The sequence below is a fragment of the Bison bison genome, unplaced genomic scaffold (genome assembly GCF_000754665.1).
Source record: "Bison bison bison isolate TAMUID 2011002044 unplaced genomic scaffold, Bison_UMD1.0 scf7180017864040, whole genome shotgun sequence".
Classification (NCBI taxonomy): domain Eukaryota; kingdom Metazoa; phylum Chordata; class Mammalia; order Artiodactyla; family Bovidae; genus Bison; species Bison bison.
The window spans coordinates 4,663,457-4,689,303 of NW_011494612.1; positions in this window are offsets into that span (position 1 = coordinate 4,663,457).

Consider the following 25,847-nt stretch of genomic DNA (forward strand, 5'->3'; position numbering starts at 1 on the left):
ACCTCAACTCTCACGTGGCTCACACAGTCAGTGGCCTCGCAGCATGGAAACCTGCCCAGACTCGTGCAGGGTTTTTCCACTGGCTGTTCCTCAGGCCGTTTGTCAGGTCATCAGCTTCTCTTCCTCCTATTCTTTGAAATGAGGGAAGTGAACCAGATAACCTTGGTGTCCCTTCCTGGTTATAACATGCTGTGGCTTATAATTCAGTGAGTGAAAATAAGTCAGGGAGTGGGTCAGACAGGAAAGTCTAGTCTGGGCTTCTCTCTGGGTAGCTTTATTTTCTATTTTCTTCTTTCTGGCCATTTTGTTGAGTCCTACCTTATACTTGTAATCAGAGGACTACAGCCTTCCCAGGTGGCACTAGTGGTAAAGAACCCACCTGCCAAGGCAGGAGACGTTAAGAGACATAGCTTTGATTCCTGGGTTGGGAAGACCCCTTGGAGGAGGGCACGGCAACCCACTCCAGCATTCTTGCCCAGGGAATCTCACAGACAGAGGAGCCTCGCAGGCTACAGCCCATCAGCTTGCAAAGAGTCGAACACAACTGAAGCGACTTAGCAGGTACAGGTATCCAGAGAAAAAAAGATTACAGCTTGAGATAAGATAAAGACCAGCAAATATAAACAAACATTTGGTTTTTTCCTCTCCCTCTGTGCACTCTCTTATCCAAGCACTCATGTATACATATACACACGTTGAGCTTAGGACAGACCTTTCCTCATTTCAATACAGGTTTCCCTAATGGCTCAGATGGTAAAGCATCTGCCCACAATGCAGGTAGACCTGGGTTCGATCACTGGGTTGGGAAGATCCCCTGGAGAAGGAAATGGCAACCCAATCCAGTACCCTTGCTTGGAAAATCCCATGGGCGGGGGAGCCTGGTAGGCGTACAGTCCATGGAGTTGCAAAGAGTCAGATATGACTGAGCGACTTCACTTTTCACTCTTCCTCATTTCAAAGCATAAACAATAAGATACAGTTTCCCAGATGTAACCATTTAATGCACTCTAAATTTATTTCTCTACAGCACAGAAACAACTAAAGTACAGAGAATCCATGCCCCGGGCATCTCTGTTTACATGTCTCCATATACAATTTTTAAAGGAAGTAGTTCATATTAATAAATGAGGTTGCCTGCCTTCCCAGGTCTCTTCTCATGGAAAGTGCTATCAAAAACCTCATAAATCATTCTGTGCCACCAAGGCTCATCTTTGTAACACAAAAGGAGCCTATTTCACTCTGAAATTTTTTACTTATCTCTTATACACTTCATGCATTACCATTATTTATATTTTTCCATAAAGCAAATGATTCCCCGGTGCCCTGAGGCAGGCAGATAGTTGTTTTATGCTGCTGGGTTATAAGGAGTGGGAGAGAATAGACTGGAGGTGGAGAGGCCGGGCGGAGAAAGCCAGACTTGGTGGCTTATGAAACGTATGAAAATGAGGGAGAGGGAAAATTGGGGGCAGGGAGAACAAAGGGGTTGATCAATATCAGCTTAACACTTGTCTAGCACCGTATGTACCTTTGCCCACCTGGATGTCCCACAGCCACCGGGTAATCAGTGAGTCCTGAATTGAACTCATTATCCGCTGCTGCACAGACACACCGGTCTGTCCCCCACACTGTGAATGACACCCCCATCCATCCAGAAGTTGCACATATTATCTCATTCAATTTTCCCTTCCCTCCGTACAATGGAAATTATTTCTCCTAATTAACAGATGAGGAAACTCAGACTCAGGGTGGCCAAGCAAGGGCTTCCAGAACAAAGCACCATGGATTGGATGACTTAATAGATAGAGTAATAAACAGAAATTAATTTTCTCACAGTTCTGGAGGCTGCAAATCCAAGATCAACGTGCCAGCAATGTTGGTTCCTCCTGGGGCCCCTCCCCTTGGCTTGCAGATGGCTGCCTTTGATCCGTGTCCTCACATCGTCTTTTCTCTGTGTACCTGAATCCCTAATGTCTCTCTCTTCTTGTAGGGACACTAGTCTTAATGGATTAAGACCCATTCATGTGACCTCATTTAACTTTAACTATTTCTTTAAAGGCTCTCTCTCCAAATACAGCCTTATTCTAAGGTGCTGGCATTCAGTTCAGTTCAGTCGCTCAGTCGTGTCTGACTCTTTGTGACCCCATGAATCGCAGCACACCAGGCCTCCCTGTCCATCACCAACTCTTGGAGTCTACCCAAACTTATGTCCATTGAATCAGTGATGCCATCCAGCCATCTCATCCTCTGTCATCCCCTGCCCTCAATCTTTCCCAGCATCAGGGTCTTTTTAAATGAGTCAGCTCTTCGCATCAGGTGGCCAAAGTATTGGAGTTTAAGCTTTAACATCAGTCCTTCCAATGAACACACAGGACTGATCTCCTTTAGGATGGACTGGTTGGATCTCCTTGCAGTCCAAGGGACTCTCAAGAGTCTTCTCCAACACCACAGTTCAAAAGCATCAATTCTTCAGCGCTCAGCTTTCTTTCAGTCCAACTGTCACATCTATACATGACTACTGGAAAAACCATAGCCTTGACTAGATGGACCTTTTTTGACAAAGTAATGTCTCTGCTTTTGAATGTGCTGTCTAGGTTGGTTTTTAACTTTCTTTTCAAGGAGTAAGCGTCTTTTAATTTCATGGCTGCAGTCACCATCTGCAGTGATTTTGGAGCCCAGAAAATAAAGTCAGCCACTGTTTCCACTGTTTCCCCATCTATTTGCCATGAAGTGATGGGACCAGATGCCTTGATCTTAGTTTTCTGAACGTTGAGCTTTAAGCCAACTTTTTCACTCTCCTCTTTCACTTTCATCAAGAGGCTCTTTAGTTCTTCTGCTGCTGCTGCTAAGTCACTTCAGTCATTTCCTACTCTGTGCGACCCCATGGACTGCAGCCTACCAGGCTCCTCCATCCATGGGAGTTTCCAGGCAACAGTACTGGAGTGGGGTGCCATTGCCTTCTCCCTTAGTTCTTCTTTACATTCTGCCATAACAGTGTTGTCATCTGCATACCTGAGGTTATTGATATTTCTCCTGGCAATCTTGATTCCAGCTTGTGCTTCCTCCAGTCCAGCATTTCTCATGATGTACTCTGCATAGAAGTTAAATAAGCAGGGTGACAATATACAGCCTTGACGTACTCCTTTTCCTATTTGGAACCAGTCTGGCATTAGGACTTCAATATATGAAGGTGGGGGTGGATAATTCAGGCCATGACACCAAAGGATCCACTCAGCACAAGGATCCACCTCGGGTCCTTTCACTCCAATTTCAAAGCATCTTTATTTGTTTTCATTTACTAATGATGTGGAAGAGATGGTAGGTGGTAAATTCAAGGTGTAGGGAATTCCAGAGCTCAGGGGAGTTTGGTGTGATAAACATGTCATACTCAGGACAAGGATAGTGGTAATTCATTCATTTGGCCACAAAAGTGTATTACATGCCTATCACTGAAAAGTCCAGGCAATTTTTTCTAGACATAGATAATGTGATGAGGACCTTCCTGACCTAGGGATGAAACCAGGGTCTTCTGCATTCCAGGCAGGCTCTTTATCATCTGAACTACCAGGAGGCCCATAGATAATGTAAAACTGAACAAAAACAAACCAGGTCTTGGCACAGTTACTGTCTAACTCTTACTCTAAGTATTAAGTTTACAAATCAAAGTTTAAATTTATAAATGAAAAAGGTACAATACAGTACGAATTTGCTACCTCGTGGTGAGGCTGTGGAGCAGAAGCAGAGGTCAGTGGTGTGATGGGAGTGTAGCAAGGCAAACCTGGTCCAGGAGGCGGTAGCCGACGCTGTGATGCTTCTCAGCTCCCCGCTACAGGACAGATGACTCATTCCTCAGCTGCTGGCTTTGGTGTTGCAGGATCTTTGCTGAGTCCCTCTGCAGGAATTGCATTCAGTCAAAGGAAGTCTCCTAAGCCAAGGTGTCCCCTCCCACATCCAATGACTGATCCCTGTTGGAAGGAGGGGGATGTTAGTCATAAAGATCTGGCCTCCCCTCCTTACCTCCTTATGCTCAAGATGGACAACACTGAAGGGCTACCAGCTTCAGGATGACCGTGGACTCAGCTGAGCTCTGGATAGCAAATGCACTGTACTTCAACTCCTCTCTCTGCCTGGTCTCCTTCTGTGTTTCCCCCAAAGGTGCTGATCCTGGAGGCACTTCCAGTGAACTTTTTTACTGCAGATCTTCATTTCAGATTCTGTTTTCCTAGAAAAGCAAAATTTGTTTGCAAAGACTGCTATAACAAACTACCGTGAGCTGAGTGGCTTCAACAAGAGACAGTTGCAGAGGCTAGAAGTCTGAGATCAAAGAGTCAGCAGGGTTGGTTTCTTCTGAGGGCCAAGGGCCTCTCTCCTCATCTTGCAGATGGTTCATCTTCTCCTTATGAGTTTCCATATTGTCTTCTCTCTGTATCTCCATCCAGATTTCCCCTTTTAATAAGGACACCAATCTTATTGGATTAGGGCCCAACTTAAAGTTCTTATTTTAACTTGATTACCTTTGTAAAGAAGTGAAAGTGAAGGTCACTCAGTCATGTCTGACTCTTTGCAACCCCATGGACTATACAGTCCATGGAATTCTCCAGGCCAGAATACTGGAGTGGGTAGCCTTTCCCTTCTCCAGAGGATCTTCCCGACCCAGGGATCAAACCCAGGTCTCTCACATTGCAGGTGGATTCTTTACCATCTGAGCCACCAAGAACTTATCTCTAAATAAGATCATGTTATAAGGTACTGGGGATGAGGGCTTCAACATATCAATTTGGGGGTCACAATTCAACCAAACATTACCTAACCCAAAAGACTGGGGAAGTAGCGCCTGAAGAATGGCATCGACTAGGTGAAAACTGGAGCAGTAAGGCAGGATGGTGAGAGAAGAGTTTCAGGGAGAAGGAACATTGTACACAAAGACTGGACGTGGGAAGGAGTAGGACACCGCTGAGTACAATTCATCGGGAGGAATTTCAGGCAACCAGGCTGGGTCTTGAACATTAATGCACAAGCCATTCACAGACCAGACCAGCAGGAGCTGATTGCCAAGGTAATCCCCAACAGAGAGTCCAAAGGCTTGCAAACCAGTGATGTCGTTCCTTGCAGAAGGTAGATTTGTTTCTGAGTTTGGCTGGGCCAGAGGAAATTAGCCTTAGGTTGAAGCCAAAGTATTCCAAAGTGAGTTTCTAAAAAATTGTTTATTTATATTTAGTTCTTGGCTGCATCTTGCATCATGTGGGGTCCCAGTTCCCTAACCAGGGATCGAATCTGCACCCCTGCATTGGAAGCACAAAGTCTTAACCACTGAACCACCAGGGAAGTTCTCCAAAGTGGGTTATGAACTCTAAGAATGTGTAGAGCTAGGCAGGGGTAAGGCTTACTCATGAGGAGACAGTGGAGAGCAGTGCTTAGAGGAGGAGCTGGACAAAGCAGGACAGTTTACAACTAAGGCTGGGAACACCAAGGTCCTCTACCCACCACAGCCCTGATGGAGGATATGAAAGGAGGAGAGGAAGAGGAGAGAAATAAAGTTTGTTCCCCCTCCTCACAGTCTTGCTTTCTCTTGGTACCCACAGAAAGATGCCCTGACTCCAAAATAAGGGCTTTTAACCATTAGGTAATATAGAATAAGGGCTTACCAGGTGGCTCAGTGGTTAAAAACAAAACAAAACAAAACAAAACCTGCCTGCTAAGCAGGAGACATGAGTTCAATCCTTGGGTCAGGAAGGTGCCCTGCAGAAGAAAATGACAACCCACTCCAGTATTCTTGCCTGGGAAATCCCATGGACAGAGGAGCTTGGTGGGCTGCAGTCCATGGGATTGCAAAAGAGTCAGACGATTTAGCGACTAAACAACAATAACAACAATACAGAGTAAACTGTCAGCAGAGGCTGAACCAAAACTACCCAAATAAGTACATGACTAAGTGAGGGACTGAGTCTTAGCTTCATTTTCTTCTGAGCCTTTAGCATCCAACACAGTCAGGCAAATGGTAGGAATGTGAGGAATACTTGAGTATTTGTCCCTTTGGTTGTCTAAGAGGACATTCCAAAGATACCAAGAGTTGCCAGATGAATCCATGAGTCTATCCCCAGCCTTTGAGACCTTCATCTGGAAAGGAGGAGTTTATTGCAATTCACTACCTTTTCAAATATTTTCAATGCTGATTTTTTTTATATTACTTCCCAAGGTGTTTTAATAAAGAGACTGAGATTAGGCAATGCACACATTACAGAATTTATTAGTTCTTCTTCAAGAAGGAAATCAAATTCTTTCCAAAATACATGGCTTAATTATACAAGGGGGTATGCTAAATAAAAATATGTGGTCATTTTTAGAGTGTGTGTTTTGAATTTTATGTTTTTGGCCTGAATAATTAACATTTTAAGCTTTTCCTGTTTTCTGCCTTTAAACTTGAAACTTCTTGTATCTTTGATGACGTTTGCCTAGAAGAGGACCCAGGATGCAAATATTCCCATCATTAAACTGCTACACTATTTATCAAAGCTATGGTTTGCTGGGTTTTGTATTGAGTGACATTCTAACATCAAGAAATTGCCAGGCAAGTGTGTCATTCACTCCCAAAGTGGCAGCTCTGAGTAAATGAATTATAGAGAAATATATGGGGGCCGTTAGAGTGAATTTTTTTTCCCCTTTCTTCTAAAAGGTGGCTTTAGACAACTTTAGAAAGAAAGCAGAGAGAGAAGTGAGACCTGGAATTCTCCCAGAGGAGAAAAGGTCTAGTGAGTAGGAGCTGCCGAGCCCTCAGAGAAAGTGGCAGAGATGAGTGAAGGACACAGTGAACACCTGCCCGCTAAGCCGGGCATCCCTTGTGGCTCAGGTGGTAAAGGGCCTGCTGGCTCAAATGGTTTGTCTGCAACGCAGAAGAATGAAGATTGATCCCTGGGACAGGAAGATCCCCTGGAAAAGGGAATGGCCGCCCACTTCAGTATTTGTGCCTTGAAAATCCCATGGACAGAGAAGCCTGGCGGGCTACAGTCCATGGGGTCGCAGAGACAGACACAACTGAGCGATTAATACTTTCACTTTCAACTAATGTACACATATGTGGCCATAACGTGGCACAGAATGACCAGAACTGAGGACATGGATTGAGGAAGAGACATGCTGGCTAATTTCTGACTGGATTTAGACACTGACAATTTCACCTTGTTGGGTGCTGGTTATTTTGAGGTACCTGTAAGCATTCAGAAGATTTGTACCATTATAAAATTAAGTTACCTAGACACACTTTGATTCTCCTGGGTCTTGATTTTGATGAGTTTTAGATGGAACCAGAGCAGCATTTATTATAGAGTCCTCTCTCTGATGCGGATTATGAGGTCTTCCACTCTAGCTGATGGGATCAGAAACTGTGCGTTGCTCTGTGTGAGCCCCGGCTATGTTCTCCACAATCCTTTTGGTTGGTTCATTTACTGGCCGCACATAGTTTCATGTGCCAATCAGTATGAAGCTGGACACACAGCGGGGCCCTGTGATGTCTGAAGTTCTCTGTGTGCGGCTTTCTCCTCTCTCCCACTCTTTCCCGGGAACACCAGCTACCTTGGCTATCCCAGATTCCCCACTTCATCTCCTTCACTCAGAGGGGCCACTGGGCCCACCTGTGTTCCCGCTGCCACAGACCCAGCTTGGACATTCTCTGCAGGCAGAAACTGCCTCTCCGTAGCATTCACTCTCTTTCATCGCTGATCTCCAAGTTCATTGTTCTGGTTGTTTCTTATATTCTGTCTAGGTTTTTTGGTGGGTTTTTCTTTTTATTTTATTTTTCCCAGGTGGAAGGGTAAAACCTGTCCTTATTACTCCACCTTTGACTGGAGTGGCAGTTTATTCGCTTTTATAAGCAAGTCCAGAACCCCACATGGAGCCAGTGTAAATCATCCTGCCTTGATAAAACTTCTTTATTCATAGCAGGTTTCACTTTCTTGGTGTTGCCTCATTTTTCTGTTTAGTTAATGGACAAAAAGTAGTCCACAGGATCACTGCTGATTATCTTTTCTGTCTATTGTGATACCCCTCCTGAAAAGATCAGAACTAGGCAGTGGTGTTTAAGTAATAAAACAGAGATGAAAGTGCCTTCAGTTAGACAAATCTGGCTTTCATTACTGCCCCTGCCACTGTCCTTATCAGCAAAACAGCAAGGGTGAGAGATGACATGTCTTAACAAAGAGATTTTTTATTTATTCTGTGCATACTTCCACATTCTGTTTCAAGGAAGATGCATTTTCTTGTAGTTTAAAAAATAATTTGAAATAACAAAACACCCAGTGAAGAATATCTGATCCACGGGGCCCTCATAAATATTAATTGAGATAATATGCATGATCAATAAAGTGGAGCTATAGTTTGGACTATCATTGCACTCTTCCATTAGTACAAAGCAGTCATACTCTAAACAGCCAGTTTGATTTCACAGATAATAAAAGTATGTCTTCTATAAATGATCCAGTTTGCTTTCTTTCCCTTCTAAAAAGCCCTGGGAGTATTCCTCAGGGCCCAGTGGGGTTTTGCCAGAACAGTTTGGAATTCCTTAAATGTGTATAAATATAGCCGTGCAGATTTCCACTGAATGACCTTTGATTAGCCAAACCTCCAAAATTCTGGTGAAGGGAGACTTTAGGCCAGCTTTAAAATGGATGAAGCCTTGGATTTGCGATAGCAGCTAGCTGAGATGAAGGAAGGAGAATCTAAAGCCTATTTAGAAAGAAAAAGAAATCAACTTGGTTATTAATATTTACTGCATGCATTTAATTTTGCACTAGTCACTATCTCCCACTCTTTGAGCTCCTGGGTCATCCCTCAGTTTTCTTCTCAAGCTTAAATCCTGTCATAATCTTTGAACAGGTATCACAAATGTATGGCACATGTACCACTCTTCCTTCCTCTTATGGACAAACATTGCTAATCTATCATGGGACTTTTTCTATCTGACCCTTAAAATGGCCTGGAAACAGTCATGAGTTGAAATAGCTATCCAGGCAGACAGACTATTCATTCAGTCATGTTTGGCATAAAATCTGAAAACTCGTTCCCATCCTATGAAGATTTCAGCATTCATTTAGGAGATTCATCCAACAACTTAGCCCTGAAATTTCTAAAGCTCCTTATTTTAATGACGTCTTCTCCAGTTCAGCCCCTACCCTCACCCTAGAAACTGTCCTGAGGTGAAATAGATGCCTTTTTTAATGACCTTCCAAGGGATAAGTCTTTCCAAAGCTCTCATGACTCCACTTTTTCTGCCCTTAGTCTTGGACCATGGCACTTCCATTCTATCCAGAAGTTCCTTTCTTGGCTTTTCTTTCCAACACTGGACCCCATGGCGAGAGTCTAAACCACTCTTTGCCAGCACCTTCAAATTCCTGGTGACTACTCATTTGCCCTGTCTTTTGCTACGCCTATCCAGCAAAATATGGCACCTGATTTAGCACTGCAGTTTTCTTTTTCCTTCTCCAAGAAGTTAAGTGCTGGTGGAAAAAATCCTGCAACCACAGATTCGTGCAACAGAAAACCCATGGCTTAGAACCTCAGTCAGGCTCTCAGTGTTGCCCTTTTATTTTTTAAATTTTATTGAGGTATAATTGATTTACAATGTTGTGTTAGATGTACAGCAAAGTGAATAAATTATACATATACATCTCTTCCCATATAGCCATTACAGAGTATTGAGTAGAGTTCCCTGTGATATATCGTATGTCCTTATTAGTTATCTATTTTATATTTAGGAGTGTATATGTGCCAGTTCAGTCTCCCAATTTATCCCTCACACCTATACCCCTCAGGTAACCATAAAATTATCTCAGTGTTGCTCTTGACTTTGATCAGCTCGTTCCTCTATTGCCCTCAATGGCTTTTCCAGATTTTCTCCATTTTCTTTAAGATCTTCTCAATCTCTCCATGCCTAGAAAACATTCGTGTCTGTTCTGTTATTGAGAAAAACAAGGAAGCAGTATTTTTCTGACCCCTTCAGTTTTCTGAAATTTCCCTGCAAATATACCTATAGCAATGCCTGCTCCACCATCAATATGCAGACCATGATAAATGGCACTGTTCCATTTACATTTACTGTTATTAAAGTATTGTGTCTGCCAGAGAACCCCCAAAGCCTTGCTGATTGAATCTGCCCACATTCGTACTACTAACTTCAGCTGGACTTGGATGGCTGTCCACAAACCGTGGTATCTGCCTAGGGCAGGTCCAACTGTCTCAGGGGTCCACGGCTACTTTAGTATCTCCTACTGAGCAGGAGGGCAGGGGTGGGCTTTGATTCTCAGCTGCTTCTCTTTGACCCTCTCCTTTCCATTCCTCTTGGCCTTTTCCCTTATGCCCATCATTGAGGAAGTAACCCCTTCCCTGTTAATCCCAGTTACAGGCAATCTTGCCACCTACGGTTCATAGCGCTAGACCTAATCCATCGATTATCTTCCTTTCTTTGTGTCTTCACAAAGTCTCTGAAAGTCTTACCAATAAAATAGAAATGTAATTTTAGAAATAAAATGTAAAATCGTAAAAATGTAAAATTTTACAATTGTAAAAATGTAAACTTTCTGCCCCATTAAGCTACTTCATCATACCCTTTCCTTTCATCAGAGCACTTTTTGCAAGTTTTTACTCTCAGCCTCCATTTCTTTAAAATCTGTTTTTTCCCTAAACCTTGAAAAGTGTGACTACTTCCCACACATTTTTATCAAAGGTTAACAGTATATAATCCACAAAGCCAAGATAGCTCTGCTATTATCCACCTAAACCCCACAAAGAAATATCTGTAAGTTTTTATCTTTCTCTTAAAAAAACTTTTAAACTTAAAAAAACTCTTAAATAGCACATGCATACAATATGTACATACCACATAAATACGCAGCTTGATGAACTGATGCCATGTAATCACTTAGCAGGGTAAGAAATTAATCAGTGTGAGCATCAGAGGAGTGGGCTGTGGCTACTCCAATTTATATCCCACCCTCCAGAGACAAACACTATCTTGACTTTTATGTCAGATACTTGTTGGCTTTTGCTTATTATTTCACCACTAGTGTGCATCCCTTAATTATTTGTTTTGCCTGTTTTTGAAGTTTGTATAAATGGAATCACACAGTATATACATCTTTGGATCTGGCTTCCTTTACTCAGCATAATATTTGTGAGATTTATCTGTTTCCTTGCATTTAGTTATAGTTCATTCGTTTTTACTGCTCTTACAGTATTCCACAACATATGCTACAATGGATTTATCCACTCTACTGTTGATGGTCCCTTGGGTTGTTTTCAGACAGAGGTAATAGGTGGCTCAGATAGTAAAGAATCCACCTGCAATGCAGGAGACCTGGGTTCAATCCCTGGGTTGGGAGGATCCCCTGGAGAAGAAAATGGCAACTCACTCCAGTATTCTTGCCTGGAGAATCCCATGGACAGAGGAGCCTGGTAGGCTCTGCTCTATGGGGTCACAAAGAGTGGGACATGACTGAGAGACTAACACTTCACTTTCAGTATGAATAATGCTGCTATGAACACCTTTGTATATGTCTTTGGATGTGTGGGCACACAATTCTTTGGGGAATATTCCTAAGAGTGAAATTTCTGAGTAAGAAAGTGCATGTTATCTTCCACTTCAGTAAACTATGCAAACTGTTCTCCAAAGTGTTTGTCCTAATTTACACTCCCATGAGCAATATATCAGTTCCCACAGTTTTAAATCCTCACCAAAACTTGGCATCATCAATTTTATTAATTTTCACCGAAAACTTAGATATATGCTTTTAATTTGCTTTCGCATGATTACTAATTCGGGACCTTGCACACATTTTTGGATATTTGGATAACTTTTTAAAAGAAAGTACCCTTTCAGATCTTTGCCTGTATTTCCCCTATGTTGTTGATACAACAGTTACACGTGTTACCAGTATTTTCTCTCCTCTATGCCTTGCTTCCTTACTCTTTTAATGGTTACTTTTGAAGGACAGAGTGTTTATCTGAATGCTAGTGACCTGTAATGGGTTTTTTTCTTTAAAAGAGTTCTATATGAAGTTTCCCTGGCTGCCCAGTGGTTAAGACTTTGCCTTCCAATGCAGGGGACGTGAGTCTGATCCCTGGTCCAGGCGCTAATATCCCACATGCCTTGTGGCCAGAAAATCAAAACATAAAACAAGCAATATTGTAACAAATTCAATGAAGATTTTAAAAATGGTCCACATCAAAAATAAAAATAAAAGGTTATATGCATTTTACAAGGTGAGAAAGACTGGTTTCAAGGGTTAAAGTTACTGTGTTTTGAACCTTGTCTATGAAATGTATAACAAAACAGTAGTCACTGTCTTAATATTAATGTAAATGCTTACTAGATTCTAAATTTTTTGAGCAGAAATGGAATTATATTTGTCTATCTTCACGACCCAGATAATCACGATGGTGTGATCACTCATCTAGAGCCAGACATCCTGGAATGCAAAGTCAAGTGGGCCTTAGAAAGCATCACTACGAACAAAGCAGGCGGAGGTGATGGAATCCAGTTGAGCTATTTCAAATCCTGAAAGATGATGCTGTGAAACTGCTGTACTCGATATGCCAGCAAATTGGGAAAACTCAGCAGTGGCCAGAGGACTGGAAAAGGTCAGTTTTCATTCCAATCCCAAAGAAAGGCAATGCCAAAGAATGCTCAAACTACTGCACAATTGCGCTCATCTCACATGCTAGTAAAGTAATGCTCAAAATTCTCCAAGCCAGGCTTCAGCAATATGTGAACTGTGAACTTCCAGATGTTCAAGCTGGTTTTAGAAAAGGCAGAGGAACCAAAGATCCAATTGCCAACATCCGCTGGATCATGGAAAAAGCAAGAGAGTTCCAGAAAAACATCTATTTCTGCTTTATTGACTATGCCAAAGCCTTTAACTGTGTGGATCACAATAAACTGTGGAAAATTCTTCAAGAGACGGGAATACCAGACCACCTGATCTGCCTCTTGAGAAACCTGTATGCAGGTCAGGAAGCAACAGTTAGAACTAGACATGGAACAACAGACTGGTTCCAAATAGGAAAAGGAGTACGTCAAGGCTGTATATTGTCACCCTGTTTATTTAACTTATATGCAGAGTACATCATGAGAAACGCTGGACTGGAAGAAACACAAGCTGGAATCAAGACTTCCGGGAGAAATATCAATAACTTCAGATATGCAGATGACACCACCCTTATGGCAGAAAGTGAAGAGGAACTCAAAAGCCTCTTGATGAAGGCGAAAGAGGAGAGTGAAAAAGTTGGCTTAAAGCTCAACATTCAGAAAACGAAGATCATGGCATCCGGTCCCATCACTTCATGGGAAATAGATGGGGAAACAGTGGAAACAGTGTCAGACTTTATTTTGGGGGGCTCCAAAATCACTGCAGATGGTGACTATAGCCATGAAATTAAAAGACGCTTACTCCTTGGAGGGAAGGTTATGACCAACCTAGATAGCATATTGAAAAGCAGAGACATTACCTTGCCGACAAAGGTCCATCTAGTCAAGGCTATGGTTTTTCCAGTGGTCATGTATGGATGTGAGAGTTGGACTGTGAAGAAGGCTGAGCGCCAAAGAATTGATGCTTTTGAAGTGTGGTGTTGGAGAAGACTCTTGAGAGTCCCTTGGACTGCAAGGAGATCCAACCAGTCCATTCTGAAGGAGACCAGTCCTGGGATTTCTTTGGAGGGAATGATGCTGAAGCTGAAACTCCAATACTTTGGCCACCTCATGCGAAGAGTTGACTCATTGGTAAAGACTCTGATGCTGGGAGGGATTGGGGGCAGGATGAGAAGGGGACAACAGAGGATGAGATGGCTGGATGGCATCGCTGACTCGATGGACGTGAGTCTGAGTGAACTCTGGGAGTTGGTGATGGATAGGGAGGCCTGGCGTGCTGTGATTCGTGGGGTCGCAAAGAGTTGGACATGACTGAGTGACTGAACTGAACTGAACTGATGCCTTTTCTACAGTTCCGACCACTAATCTTTGCTTATAACATGTTCTCAGTAAATAGCTCAATCATGCGACAAATATCTACAAACATCTTGCATGCGTGCGTGCTCAGTCACTAAGTTGCATTTGACTCTGTGACTGTGTGGACTGTAGCCCACCAGGCTCCTCTGTCCATGGGATTTTCCAGGCAAGAATACTGGAGTGGGTTGCCATTTCCTTCTTCAAAGAATCTTCCTGACCCAGGGACGGAACCCACATCTCCTGTATCTCCTTCATTGGCAGGAGGATTCTTTACCACTGGGAAGCTCCACAAATATCTTGATAACTATTAATTCAAAATCTGGTGCTCTGTCATAACCTAGAGGGGTGGGATGGAGTGGAAGGCAAGAGAGAGGTTCAAGAGGGAGGGGACATGTGTCTGCTTATGGCTGACTCATGTTGATGTGTGGTAGAAACCATAATATTCTAAAGCATAATATTCTAATATTCCAACTACTAATAAATTTTTTAAACCTCATATTTTTAACTTGTCATCAAGCAAAATTATTATTTATGATGTTAACTCATTCAAGCCATAAACCACCTTTAACCAGCCAAAGGGAGCTGGGCGGAGAAAAAGGGATGGGTCAAGGAGACCGCTGACTCTGACATCTTCCTGCAAAGCTATCTGCCCATGAAGTGCAGGTTGGAAACACTCATTCCTGGGAGCTAGAGCTTCAGGCTGGGGTACCGTAGAGTCTCTACCTTCCAGTTAGAGCTATGGGTGAGAAAGAGAAGTGGCAGAGACAGTCAAAGAGAGAAAACCCTCAAGAACAGGGATTCTAGAAACAATGAGAAGTTGAGAAGGCCAGGATGGAACCCAGGAAGCATATGAAAAGAATGCCTCAGCAGAATGCTCTTGGAGAAACTGTATTTACACTCTTGCTCTGTGCCAGTCTGTCTGCTAAACACTTGGCACTCATTTAATCAGTTAATCCTCACGATAAACCGATGAGGTCTGCACTATCATTTCCCCAACTTTATAGCATTAAGGAGGTTCCATAATTGGTCTAAAATCACAAATCTGGCAAGTGAGAGCCTGACCCCAGAGTCTGAGTTTGAAGCCAGGGAGCCTGATCTCAGACAGGTTTGTGTCAACCTGTAAACAACACACAGGACCACCCCTTGGCTGGCCTCCTGGCCACACATACTTGTTTTCATCTGTTTCAAACAGCTCCGGGGACTCTTACCAGGAAGGTAAACTCCAGTCACTCAGGATACAGAAGTGAGCATGCCCATGTCCTCCAGGGCAATGTGGGGAAGAGGAGGAAGGAGAACAGGGTTGGGGTGTATTTTAGTGGCAGCCTAGAATAAGTCATATTCACAGGGCCTTAGAAAGACCTCCTAAGAAGTCTCTGAACATTGGTGGTTTCAACTCCAAATATTTTATAAACTCATATTGAGTGCACAGCCTTGTGCTTAGTGGCGGTTTGCTCACAATTTTCAAATTACCCCAAAGATTATTGCAGCTCGGATGAAGTATATATGCTATCACAGATGAGCATGATGTGTTGAATGTGTAAAAGAGAGAGACCTGGGGTTGGATGGGCTAATGTTTATAGGAGCCATTTAGAGAACAATGAGGATGCTCTCCTCCTAGCAGCTGGTTCTACTGCCAATCTGTACATTCTCACTGAGAGCAAGCTTGGTGATGAATCAGTGACATGCATTTATATGCCTTTTAAGAGCATGTATTTAGAACCTACTAGGTACCTAATACCATATGCAGATTGCAGGTAAATAAAAGGCATCCTTCTCCTTTCTCCAGTTGTTGATGATACAGCTGAGGAGACATGAAGATTTAGGTTTACAGAACAACATAAACATTTCAGATTCAAAATGACACTAGCCATTTCCAAATGCTGTGATACCTGCAGACAAGGCTTTTGTGGATTATGTAAAGGAACTGGGCAATGGAATATTGGTGTTCCCCTTACTCTCCTTCCAAATCTCCCTTGTGTCTACAAAGCCAGATTAGAAAATATAAATCTGATTAAAACACTCATCATTTTAGAGTTTTCAGTTCTATGGGACCCAGGATGGGCTAGCTAAAGCCTAAGTGTTCTAGAAACCCTGAGGGATTAAGAAATCAACAAACTTTGTCCTTGAGAACAAGGAGAATATGTTAGGGTTCCCATCACCTGGGGGAATGTCTGGCACTTAACATCACTTAATAAATGTTGGTTAACAAATCAGTGCATAGTGATAGAGGGACATCAGCAGCTTAGTAAAAGCAGTGTGGTGATCAAGTAGAAGATGGGGAAAAGCTAGGTGGCAATTGTCAGGAGCTCCTGATGCCCTGCAAGACCCCTGATTAACATAGATTCAAATTAGGTTGACTGGGCTCTGCCAGAAACCTCAAGCTCCTGCCTTCTTGTTGAAACAGGTGTCATCCCAGTCTCAGATTTCATCTGGAAAGCAGAAGAATGAGATGTTTGCCCGAAGCCATTTTTAGAAGATGAGAGTCATTCCTGCCTGTCACTGCTGTCTATTCAATTTGAACAAGCAAGACTCAGGAGCGAGCAAACCATTAATGTAAAAACATAAAAATCAATGTGAAATGCAAACCCCTGTGTGATGTTTTGAAAACACCATTTGGATGAGACTCAAAACTGGTTCATATAATCATTATTTTGTCGTCCGCTTTGCTTACTTATCTTACTTTCTACTTGGAGAAAGTACTGAAAAATCTACTACTCCTCAAAGATTTAGAAGGTAAATATGAAAAGGAATTTTGAATATAAAATAAGATTTGACAAGGTATCTTTCCTCCTTTAGATGCAGAAGCAAATTTGCTTTGGTATTTATAGATTTCCTAACCTGTGATTCATGTTCAAAGAGAAAGCAGCAGCCCACCAGGGATTTGCTCACATAAAAAGTGCACTTATTATATTAACTCAATTAGATCCATATTAGAATCTGTTCTCCATGTGGAAAAAACAAGAACAATAGAGTATTAAATCACTGCAATTTCAGGTCCCAAGCAGCATCCTGAGTTTCAGAATGACTCACAGGAATATAACGAACAACCCAAAGCTCTTGGATTAAGACAAAAGTAAGATCTGCATAATTTTTTCAACTTGGTAGGGTAGCAAGATTTTGGATGTGGCCATCGAAATAACAACATAGTGACTAAGATGTGTGTGACATAGAGAACAAGTGGGAAAAACGGCCCACGATTCTTGAATCAGTTGGAAAGAGGTTGTGACACATCAAGTAAAAATGGGGATTTCAAATCATCAACAAATGTTACTGAATTCTTTTTCCTATTACTCATTTTCTTCAGAATTTATTGATAGCATTTGAATAACTATACACACACCGTCAATAGCAAATAATAAATCAATGTGGGGAGCAATGATAACTACTCATCCTTTGCAAAAGTAAGCCATGTATACACGTATATAGGGGCTTCCCTCATAGCTCAGTTGGTAAAGAATCCTCCTACAATGCAGAAAATGCAGGTTCAATCCCACCACTGGGAGAATTCCCTGGGGAAGAGCATGGTAACCCGCTCCAGTATACTTGCCTGGAGAATCCCATGGACAGAGGAGCCTGCTGCTAAGTCACTTCAGTCGTGTCCAACTCTGTGTGACCCCATAGACGGCAGCCCACCAGGCTCCCCCATCCCTGGAATTGTCCAAGCAAGAACACTGGAGTGGGTTGCCATTTCTTTGTCCAATGCATGAAAGTGAAAAGTGAAAGTGAAGTCGCTCAGTCGTGTCCGACTCTTCGCGACCCCATGGACTGCAGCCCACCAGGCTCCTCCGTTCATGGGATTTTCCAGGCAAGATTACTGGAGTGGGGTGCCATCACCTTCATAATTCACAAGGTCACAAAGAGTTGGACATGACTGAAGCAACTGAGGACACACACACGCATTCACATACGTACACCTGCTCTCTGCTCTACTCCTGTGTCTCCTGCATTTTAGGTGAATTCTTTACTGCTGAGCCACCGGAAGACCTGCACATGTATATATTTGTATGTATATTCATACACATATATGTATATATTACAATATATCATATTAATGTTGTATACATAATATATAAACACATATATGTGTGCATTTTTCTTATCGTCCCCTCTTCTGAATATACTCTAGGGATAAATTGTCCTGGAGAGTCTCAGCACTTTGAAAAGATATACATACAGTGCCACTGTTATCATTTCATTCAAGTTTTGTTGTCCTCTTCCCATAAGAAACTTCTGGAGGAATTGGATATGCAACCCCCAAATACCAAGAAACTGCTAATCATAAATAAATGGCCACAATGAAAGCACTCTGCTGTTGAACTCTGACTCTCTTGCTATCTTAAATGAAAACAAGAGAGTTGCATTAATGTGTTGGCTTTGCATTTTCTTCACAAATTAAAACTCTTCTCTTTTCTTGACAGCAGATCTGAAACTTCTGCATGCCTAGTATCTAAATCAGTTTTCAGATTGCAATGAGTATAGACAAGCTCTGAGGCAGTTCTGTCCAGGTTAGAGTATACAAAAATAGTATTTTAGAGGGGTAAAACCTATAGGGTAAAGGACATCTTGGGGTATAAACTAGACATAGACAGGTAGACTTCTCAGGCAATCCTTGCAAAAATGAATCCAGCCTAATTTACTTTAGAAGGTAATTTTTAAGACTCCACAGGAGCAAAGTGTCAGACTCAGTTTTCCCACTGTTTTCTTGCCTGCCAATGTAAGAAAATGGAAATTTCTATGTGTTTCTCCTCTAGCTTTCCAGAGAGGCTATAGACCATACAATCACAGGGACTCTAGAGTCAGACTGCTGGTCTTAGAATCCCAGCTTCATCCCTTAGTAGCTCTGGGACCTTGGAAAGTCACTTAACGTCTCTATGCCTCGGTTTCTACATCTGTACAGTGGGACACAAACATCCTGTCATCTTCATGGATGTTATGAGTTGAATTGGGTCCTTTCAAAATTCATATGATAAAGTCCTAGCCGCCCCCACAAGTATGTGACTTTATTTGGAAATGGGGTCACTGCAGAAGCAATTAGTTAAGATAATGTCACACTGGAGGAGAGTCAGCCCCTAATCCAATATGACGAATGTCCTTATGGAAAGAACACCATGTGAAAAGAAAGATATACAGAGGGGGGATGCTGGAAGGAGACAGAGGGAAAGAAGACAGCCATGCGTGAACTAAGGAGCGAGACCTGGAACAGAGCCTCCCTCGCAGTCTTAGAAGGGACAAACCTTGCTGACACTTTAATTGAGGACTTCTAGCCTCCAGAACTGTGAGATAATAAATTTTTGTCATCTTAACCACGTTGGTTGTGGTATTTTGTTACAGCATGTGTACATGCTAAGTCACAACCTCTAGCAAAAGGATACAATGGGATATCCTTCAGGACTCAGTGAGTTGCTACTTACAAAACTTTCAGTGATTTCTGGCTCTAGATAAGAAGCATAGATTTGAAAGCTGTTGTTGTTACTGATGCTGTCATTGTCAGCACACTAGAATGCTGGCAAGCGGAGTAACAAGGTACTCAATTGGATCTTCCAAGTACAAACCCCACATTTAGGCCCAAAGTAGTTTCAGAATGTTTTTTGATGCTCTTTTAATCAGAGAACCTCCTTGATCTAGCCCTTCTCACAGCTTTGTGGTTCATTTAGTTTATTTAAAAAATCAATTCATGTTTACTAAAGAAAACCTTAATTTCAAGAAAGACTAAAAACATAAAAATAATCTCTTCTAATTGCTCACCTCTTAGAGGCAACTAAAAAACCTATTGAAAAGCAGAGACATCACTTTGCTGACAAAGGTCCATATAGTCAAAACTCTGGTTTTTCCAGGAGTCATGTACAGATGTGAGAGTTAGACCATAAAGAAGGCTGAACACCAAAGAACTGAGGCTTTCAAACTGTGGTGCTAGAGAAGTCTTGAGCCTCCCTTGGACAGAAAGGAGACCAAACCAGTCAGTCTTAAAGGAAATCAAACCTGAATGAATATACATTGGAAGGGCTGATGCTGAAGCTGAAGCTCCAATACTTTGGCCACCTGATGCAAAGAGCCAACTCATTGGAAAAGACCTTGCTGTTGGGAATAATTGAGAGCAGGAGGAGAAGGGAGCAACAGAAAGTGAGATGCTCAGGTGGCATCACCTACTCAATGTACATGAGTTTGCACAAACTCCAGGAGGTAGTGAAGGGCAGGGAAGCCTGGCATGCTGCAGTCCACAGGGTTGCCAAGAATCAGACATGACTTAGTGACCGAACAACAAGGGAGGGAACTAATTTTGCCATACTTCTTTCCAGCTTTTTTTGATGCTATTTTTATACAGTCAGCTTTATTCTCTACATTCATGCACCATGGTGCCCTGTTCTGGGTCAGCATTAGAAGTATTTCTCATGCCATTCATAAGAATAACTTTTAATACCCACATAACAGCCCATCTTATATGCAGTTTATTTTTAGCTTCCTTGTATTGTTGTTCATTTGTCAAGTGTTTTTAACTTCCAAACTGCTTTGTTTTTGTGCCTGAGGTTAATGTCTTGAAAATCAATTTTTTGCTCACTTCTCACACTCTTCCCATTAATGCCTCTCTCCCCTTCTCACCCTGCTTCTCCTAATCTCAGCTTTATGAATTGACATTTATAAGGTCTTTCCATTAATACCACTTTTGCACTTAAAAAGAGTTTTCTCACATTCTTCATCTTGTTTGGCATCCACAGACATCCTCAGGGACAAGCAGGGGAAATAGAAACTAAAATTCAAAGAAGTGATTTATCCAAGGTCACTTCACCCAGAAGACTCTTTATTCAGTGTTTACTTGACACTGCTCTGTATGATGGTTCTTTTGGACACCTGTTTTAAAATGGTACACAAAACACACCTAGGTTTAGAAAAACAGCTTTTCACCATTCATTCATATTAAATGGCTCATGCATCTCTCAGCAATGCACTCACTTACAGGTTCTTCCAAGAGTTTTAAAAACAGTGAAAAACAAAATAATTGGCGCAGATGAAAGTTAACAGAGGCCTTCAGTTCAGTTCAGTTCAGTTGCTCAGTCGTGTCTGATTCTTTGAGACCCCATGAATCGCAGAATGCCAGGCCTCCCTGTCCATCATCAACTCCCAGAGTTCACTCAGACTCATGTCCATCGAGTCAGTGATGCCATCCAGCCATCTCATCCTCTGTCGTCCCCTTCTCCTCCTGCCCCCAATCCCTCCCAGTATCAGATTCTTTTCCAATGAGTCAACTCTTCGCATGAGGTGGCCAAAGTCCTGGAGTTTCAGCTTTAGCATCATTCCTTCCAAAGAATACCCAGGACCGATTTCCTTTAGAATGGACTGGTTGGATCTCCTTCCTTCCAAGGGACTCTCAAGAGTCTTCTCCAACACCACACTTCAAAAGCATCAATTCTTCGGCACTCAGCTTTCTTCACAGTCCAACTCTCACATCCATACATGACCACTGGAAAAACCATAGCCTTGACTAGATGAACCTTTGTTGGCAAGGTAATGTAATGTCTCTGCTTTTCAATATGCTATCTAGGTTGGTCATAACTTTCCTTCCAAGGAGTAAGCATCTTTTAATTTCATGGCTGCAGTCAACATCTGCAGTGATGGAGCCCAAAAAAATAAAGTCTGACACTGTTTCCACTGTTTCCCCATCTATTTTCCATGAAGTGATAGGACCAGATGCCATAATCTTAGTTTTCTGAATGTTGAGCTTTAAGCCAACTTTTTCACTCCCCACTTTCACTTTCATCAAGAGGCTTTTTAGTTCCTCTTCACTTTCTGCCATAAGGGTGGTGTCATCTGCATATCTGAGGTTATTGATATTTCTCCCGGCAATCTTGATTCCAGCTTGTGCTTCTTCCAGACCAGCGTTTCTCATGATGTACCCTGCATAGAAGTTAAATAAGCAGGGTGACAATATACAGCCCTGATGTACTCCTTTTCCTATTTGGAACCAGTCAGTTGTTCCATGTCCAGTTCTAACTGTTGCTTCCTGACCTGCATATAGGTTTCTCAAGAGGCAGGTCAGGTGGTCTGATATTCCCATCTCTTGAAGAATTTTCCACAGTTTATTGTGATCCACACAGTCAAAGGCTTTGGCATGGTCAATAAAGCAGAAATAGATATTTTTCTGGAACTCTCTTGCTTTTTCGATGATCCAGCAAATGTTGGCAATTTGAACTCTGGTTCCTCTGCCTTTTCTAAAACCAGCTTGAATATCTGGAAGTTCACGGTTCACGTATTGCTGAAGCCTGGCTTGGAGAATTTTGAGCATTACTTTACTAGCGTGTGAGATGAGTACAAGTGTGCGGTAGTTTGAGCGTTCTTTGGCATTGCTTTTCTTTGGGACTGGAATGAAAACTGACCTTTTCCAATCCTGTGGCCACTGCTGAGTTTTCCAAATTTGCTGGCATATTGAGTGCAGCACTTTCATAGCATCATCTTCAGGATTTTAAATAGCTCAACTGGAAGCGGCTTCAGTCACGTCCAGTTCTTTGGGACCCTATGGACTGTAGCCTGCCAGGCTCCTCTGTCCATGGGATTCTCCAGGCAAGAATATTGGAGTGGGTTGCCGTGCCCTCCTCAAGGGGATCTCCCTGACTCAGGAATCGAACCTGAGTCTCTTAAGTCTCCTGCATTGGCAGGCGGGTTCTTTACCACTAGCCCCAATTGGGAAGCCCAACAAAGGACTCAAAAAGGGCATAAAATAGTTTACATGTGGTCTTTCAAACCTTGTCAGCAAGTGTTATATTGGTCTCAACATATAATTCCCCAACCTGCTTTGAACTGATCGCCACCGTTTTTAAAACAAGCAAATATTAATTTATTAGTGAGTGCGAGGACTGTCTCCTGTGACCTCCAAATATTAAGTTCTTTCCCTGAAGGGAAATATTATCCCTCGTAATCACCCCTTTAGCTCTCTTTCCAGGTTTAAAGAGCAGATTTGTTCAATAATGAGGTCAGAGTTCCCCACTTTATGCAAGTCATCTGGGGACCAGGGCTTCCTGAGGAATGTGAAGTAACAGATCACCTGGGACTTCTTCCTTTCCCAGATGGTCTCTCCAAGACAATAACATCCCTGAATCTTCCTTTTGTCAAATTGAAAAATGAAACATCTTACTCTTTGTATAATTGAAGATTAAACCTTTGCAGCTTCCCTTTGATTTTATCAGTTTTTCAGGACAACATTTTCAAAGCCACAGAGTATTTCAATAACTGTAATAATGCTAATATTTTCTGTTAATAATAGCAAACACATGCATGGTATTTGTCATGTACACTTTGCTGAGCAGTTTTCATTAGTTTGTTTAATCTTACAACATCCTATAAGATAGATCCAATTATTGTCCCATTTTACAGATTGGCAAACCAGGGCACAGGGTTATTTGCCTTGCCCTAAATTACACATACAGTGAGAGCCTGATGGGGAATTTGGAAAGGACAGTATGGCCCCAGTTTGTGCTCTTACTCTGCGTTATGAAGACCTCTCAAGGACTTCAAACACATATTTAATTTTCACATGGTATAAAATACAGCTTTGCTGGTGGCTCAGACTATAAAGAATCTGCCCTCATTGGGGGAAACCAGGTTGGGGAGATCCCCTGGAGAAAGGAATGGCACCCCAAGCCAGTAGTCTTGCCTGGAGAATTCCATGGACAGAGGAGCCTGGGGAGCTACATACAGTCCATGGGGTTGCAAAGAGTCGAACATGACTGAGTGACTAACACACACACATATAAAGTTTATCATTACCTCCACTTTACAGATGAGGAAAACAAAGTTCACTGGGGTTAAGCATCTTGTCCAGATCCCACATTGATAAGCTCAGAGAGAAACAGATTTGCCTTCCTATTTCTCTGGTATGTGCAGAGAATGACCTGAATACTGATCATAGGATCTTCCTAGAAATAAAGTGTCACAGTCAATAAATAAAGTTTAAATAAAGCTGCTCCTGCAGTCCACTCTGTGCTGCTGCATTTCTCCTTAGGAAAATAGCTTTTAGCATCAGCACACAAAGCTAAATATGTCACCATGGAGCTGAAAAGCAAGGGAAATTGATGACCACCTGCAAACAGACACCAGAGAGAAATACTCTAGGGATGGGCTATTATTTTCACATTAGGTAGAAAAACAGAGGTGGGGAGGCAACATCCCAAGAGATTCTTTGTCCTTGACCTTAGGCAGGAAGTAAAATTCACTCTAAACACTTATTAAACAGTATTCCTCAAAATGGATTATATGAGGATCTTTTTTACTTTTATCTAGTTTGTTTCACTTTTTCTATTTCATATTCAGTGCTCCTATTTCATTTATATTTTCCAATTTCATCTCTTTTTTTTAAATGTTCTTTCTCACACATTTATCAAGTGTAGAAGGAAAGCTTTTGTACACATATATGTAAGTAATATGTATAATATATATATTTTAGAAAACATCACTTCTTGCCTAAAACTTTATGATATTTTGATTCTCCGACTCTATGTGACCCCATGGACTGCAGCATACCAGGCCTCTCTTTCCATCACCAACTCCCAGAGTTTACTCAAACTCGTGTCCATTGAGTTAGTAATATCACCCAACCACCTCTTCCTCTGTTGTCCTCTTCTCCTCCAGCCTTCAATCTTTCCCAGCATCAGGGTCTTTTTAAATGAATCAGTTCTTCGCATCAGGTGGCCAAAGTATTGGAGTTGCAGCTTCAACATCAGTCCTTCCAATGAATATTCAGGACTGATTTCCTTTAGGATGGACTGGTTGGATCTCCTTGCAATCCAAGATATGGAAAATAATTTCAAAAATAGTATATGTATAACAGAATCACACACACAAAAAAGAATTCTACTTTTTGAAACTGAGTAATGTTTATCTTTTTGCCAGTTTTTCTAAGTGTCCTACGGGCATCTAATAACATATGAGATGTGAAATTTTAAATATATTTGTGTAGGATATAAGATTAATATAAATTAATTAAACATAAATCTATCATATCTTTTTTTAAAGTATTCTTCAAAGAAGCCCAGACTTATATGGTTTTTTCAACAAGAATATTGCCCTTGTGGAAAACCGTTTTTTGGGGGGCTTGCACCCCACTCCAGTACTCTTGCCTGGTAAATCCCATGAATGTAGGAGCCTGGTGGGCTGCAGTCCCTGGGGTCGCTAAGAGTCGGACACGACTGAGCGACTTCACTTTCACTTTCAAATCATTTTGAGCTTGGCTGTTAGCGAAATGGGGAGCTTCACTGGGGAGGTAGTGAGACCACCAAAGGAAATGAGAGCCATGAATTGAGGCGCAATGAAAGCATGGAGGCGCTGGTAAAGGAAAATGGTATTTGTGAAGTTGTGGGGCTGGGGAAAGAGGTGCAGATGAAGAGAACAAGAGGGAGGGCAACTCCTGAGCTTGGTAGTGGGAAAATGAGATTCTTAAGCACAGAGGAAATTTTTTTTTAAATACAACTTTACAAAATGGGGTTACAGATCATTTTTCAATTAATATCAGGAAAGGTTTTATGTAGCAGCAACTTCTCAGTCACAGCTGGAATCACATTTTTCAGAAGTACAGTGCCTTAGGTTGTTGCATTGCACCCTAGAGGGTGTTGTTGAAGATAACATGCTAGATTTCTTTATGAGCTCACTGGCACTGCAGGTACCTGGGCATGCAGTGTGGGACCATCCATTCTAATAGGACAAGCAGGTAATTATGAATCCAATCCTGCAATTTCCTTTCTGTAAGTTTTCCTCCCAAGGTGTCCCAGTAAGTCGTACTTCCCATTCCAAGGACCCAGGAACCATCCCTAGCCAGAAATATTGACCCTTCAACACTTCACAACTGATTCATGTCCCATTCCTCTCACTGGTTATG